At 50.8% G+C, this 4,377-nt stretch overlaps 1 protein-coding gene across 2 annotated transcripts in view; it reads left to right on the top strand.

Moving 5' to 3' along the window:
* VIPR1 (vasoactive intestinal peptide receptor 1) overlaps positions 1-4,377 on the top strand; it is a 32,174-nt gene that overhangs the window by 7,932 nt on the left and 19,865 nt on the right. The window lies entirely within an intron of this gene.

Here is a 4,377-nt window from a genome sequence, read left to right as displayed (position 1 = left end):
TTTTCCAATGAGTCAACTCTTTGCATGAGGTGGCCAAAGTACTGGAGTTTCAGCTTTAGCATCATTCCTTCCAAAGAAATCCCAGGGCTGATCTCCTTCAGAATGGACTGGTTGGATCTCCTTGCAGTCCAAGGGACTCTCAAGAGTCTTCTCCAACCCCACAGTTCAAAAGCATCAATTCTTCGGTGTTCAGCTTTCTTCACAGTCCAACTCTCACATCCATACATGACCACTGGAAAAACCATAGCCTTGACTAGAATGTCCTTACTCCACCTCTAATTATCAGACTCTTACACAACCTCAAAGGCCCACTACTGCCCATTCTCTGAATCCCACACACCAGCTATATCCCTTCCCTGGGGCCATAGACTTGGCTGTATCTGGCTGGGAATTTTCTAATTTTGTGTGTCTGGAGTCCAGCAGGATAATGAGGATGTTTAGAATAGGAAAATATATAGAAGAGGAAGTTCAAAGTCTGCCCAAATTCCTCAGTGATAAGGCTAGAGGAAGCTGCCCTGGCCCTGTCCTCCAAAGGGCAATGGTTGACCAGATGGCCCGAGGCAAGCCCACAGAGAGGGATTGATGCTGTCCAGACCAGTGGCCAGAGACTTAGGTCCTTTGGGAAATGTGCATTGCTGACTGACCTCTGGTCCCTCTTTGGGTCTCTATTTCCTCTACCATTCTCCAGATGGGGCCCAATACTCGGCCATGGTGAAAGCTGAACTCCTCTTCTAGACCACCTCCACTTTACTCAGAGATATCCCAGGCGACCCCAAGGGCTCCTGCCCTGCTTCTACATAGTGCCTCTCAGGAGAGACTCTGTTACTGTGCTTCTGGGGGAGCAGAGTTGCTTATAGAAGTTAACCCTGCAGTCTGCACCCTCAGAGAGTAGCAAGCGGAAACTGCCAGGAGCCCTGAGATGCCCTCAGTGATTAGAAAACAAATGTGTCCTGGCAAACAGCAGGGCCATAGCCCAGGCTTATGAGGGCTCAGCAGGGACTTCCCTAGTGGTCCAGTAGTTAAGACTCCATTCCCAATGGAGGGGGCCTGGGTTTGATCCCTGCTCAGGGGACTAGATCCCACATGCCACAACTAAGAGTTCACATGCTGCAACTGAAGATCCTGCGTGCCAGCACTAAGATCCAGTGCAACCTACTAAGCAAATAAATATTAAAAAAAGAAAAAGAAAAGAAGGCTCAGCAAATGAGGGCATCCTTTGTCCTAGTCTCAGAGCACAAGTCTGGACTCTTGGTTACAGGGACAGAAAACTCAACTGGCTTCAGCCATACAGAAAGGTATTGGGTCATGTTGCTGGAAGCAGGGTTGGTTTCAGGCATGGCTGCATTCAAGGGCTCAGACAATGTCCAGAGGATCCCATTTTTCTCCATCTCTTTTTCCTGCCTTTAACATGCAGCTTTCATCACTGGGTTCTACTTGGCAATCAGGTGGGAGCAGTAGTTCTAGCCCCTGCATCCTCTGAGGTTTCCAGTCCAGTGGGCAAGAACAAATCCACTTACCTAATTGCTTAATCCGAGGTCCCAGGAATGAGCTTCCTGGCTCTGAGGAGTGAATTGGACCATGTGCCAGGCACTATGGCCAGGAACACTAACTGACTTAAGTCTGGTTACATGTTGATCCCCTGAGAGAGGGTTCATCAGAACCTATGGACTAGGAGAGGGGAAAGACGTGATTTCCCAGACAGAATGAGGATATGCCACCGGAGGAGTTGTAAAGAATGATAGAAGGCAGTAACTCTGATGTCTACTACTTACTATTCATCCTGCTTTCACATGGAGGAGTGCATGCTCATCGCTTCAGTCATGTCCGACTCTTTGCGACCCCGTGGACCTTAGCCTGCCAGGCTCCTCTGTCCATGAGATTTTCCTGGCAAGAATACTGGAGTGGGTTACCATGCCCTTCTCCAGGGGATCTTCCAAACTCTGGAGTTGAACCTGCATCTCCTTCACCTCCTGCTTTGCAGGCAGATTCTTTACTTGCTGAGCCATTGGGTTTAACTAAAATTGGTTGAGGGGGTGATGGCAGATGAAAATGGGCAGAAGAGGCAGGCAAGGCTGGGGAAGCACCAGAAGGCAGAACACACCCTGTGACTGAGGACAAGCTTGGAAGGTACCCTTGGGAGAAGTGTGCTCCAACAAAGCAAGAAAGACCAATGGTGGGACACAAGCTGGGCTGGCCAAACCCCAGATTCCTCTTCCAGAGTCCACCTCTGGGATCCCTCTGGCCACCCTTGTTCCTATGCCCCAGCAGGATGAACCAAACACAAATCCCTTAAGACAAAGCTCCATGAGAATCTTCGACACTTTGGGGAAAGAGGGGAAGCATGTGACCCAGCACCCAGACCTCACTCACCCATGAGCCATTAGCATGAAAGCCACACAGAGAATGTGGGTTCCATCTCGGACTGTTAACTCTACCAGTCAGTTAGGGTAAAAATATTAGCTAGTAAGTCATTTAAAGGACTTCTCTGGTAGCTCAGCTGGTAAAGAATCCGCCTGCAATGCAGGAGACCTTGGTTCAATTCCTGGTTCAGAAAGATCCCCTGGAGAAGGGATAGGCTAGCCACTCCAGTATTCCTGGGCTTCCCTTGTGGCACAGATGGTGAAGAATCCACATGCTATGCAGGAGACCCGAGTTTCATCCTTTGGATGGGAAGAGCCCTTAGAGGAGGGCATGGCAACTCACTCAAGTATTTTTGCCTGGAAAATCCCCATGGACAGAGGAGCCTGGCAAGCTACAGTCCATGGGGTCACAAAGAGTCGGACACAACTGAGCGACTAAGCACAAGTCATTTAAAAGCTGACATATGGAAAGTAACACAGATCTATTATGGAGCATGATACAGTTTTTGTTTCTCCTTAAAATCCAAATTGTTAAAAATCCATGGAAGACTTCTGACTAGCCTAGCTTGGTTTTCAGGCAACCTCCATCCCTGTCACAATGGTCAGCAGAACAGGATACAGTGATAAAAAAAAAAAAAAAAAGAAAAGGTATGAGATTTAAGATTGTGGTCCTGCACCTTTGGAGTCACGTGCTTACAGTGGGACTGACTTGTCTACAGCAATGGTTACAGTCACACCCTTGGTGCCTAGGGGCCAGACAGGGATCTCCTTAAAAGAAGGAAATAAGGGGAACCTCCCAAAACACCTGTGCTCTCCCCAAAACCCTACTGCAAGAAGCCTTAGAGTCATCAGGGGAGGGGGCCGAAGTCCATTTGGCCCTTAGGGAAACTGAGGGCCAAGACCTTGTTCCAGGGTGAGGGGGACAAGCTGGAAGAGACACTAAGAAATTCTGATTCTGGAGCAATCTTGCGGGACTCTCCCCACAGCCATGTTGGGGACTGTGGCATTCTTCTCCCTGGGCAGAGATGAGGAAGTGGGGTGGCAGCCACTTCCCTAATGCCAAAAAGACTGGCAGAAACTGCCACCAGCCCAGTGGTTCCTTTACTGAGGCCTTTACCACACCTTTCTCCACAAGACCTGACTCCCAAGACCTGTTTTTTCCGGCTATTCTTGGGCAGCTGTCATCCCTACTCACATGTCTGCCCCAATGCCAGTATCTCCCTGGCACACAGGTTTGACTTTACCCTTAATCCCTGGCCAGGGCACAGCGGAGGGAGGGGAAAAGCCTGGGCTTCTTGGTGACCTCTGTGAGAGGAGGCCTGGTTGGATCATGAGCCATTCTAGAGGGGCCTCTTACTTCTTGAGACTTCCCTCACCCTCACTAGATCTGCTAGAGCTTGAATTATTCAGAAGCTAAGAAGCAGGGTGGAGGGTCTGGTCAAGGAGGACCACCATTCCCTTCCCAGACCGGTGACCCGGGGAAGAAGCACAGGCTCCAGGAATGGGGACAGAGGATGAAAAATGGAGCCAGACTCCTGGACTCCTCCCAGGCCTGGCTCCGAGAACCAGAAGGGTCCAACTCAGAACAAGGTAGCACCTGCTGGGCCCCACTCATCCACAGAGACTGAAACAGGGACCCAGGGCTCCCAGCCTAAGCTGGAGGTCCAGTGGGCCAGCTCTGGGCTCCAGGGAGAGGCCCTCTGACCTCTGTCCAGAGTTGTGCCACCCAGAGACGGTGTTGTTACAGCCACAGTACTGCTGGAGCCAGCAGGAAGCCATGACAGGGCCCTCACAGCAGAAGGCTTTTCAGGGGACACTGGATAAGAGTTTGGGGTCAGATCTAGGTCAAGCTCAGACTTCAGTCTAAGGTTGAGTTCAGACTGGGGCCAGGGTTCAGTCTGGAACTTGGATTAGTCCGGTGACTGGGCCTTGCTTAGCCCCACGCTCCTGGAGCCCCTGGACGGACAGGTAGGCTGTGGATGAATGAGGCTGACGGGGCCCCCTCCCCGTCTCCCTC

Source organism: Bison bison, unplaced genomic scaffold (assembly GCF_000754665.1).
Source record: "Bison bison bison isolate TAMUID 2011002044 unplaced genomic scaffold, Bison_UMD1.0 scf7180017864043, whole genome shotgun sequence".
Classification (NCBI taxonomy): domain Eukaryota; kingdom Metazoa; phylum Chordata; class Mammalia; order Artiodactyla; family Bovidae; genus Bison; species Bison bison.
Note: the sequence above shows the minus strand (reverse complement) of the source record. Positions and strands in the feature narration are given on the sequence as shown.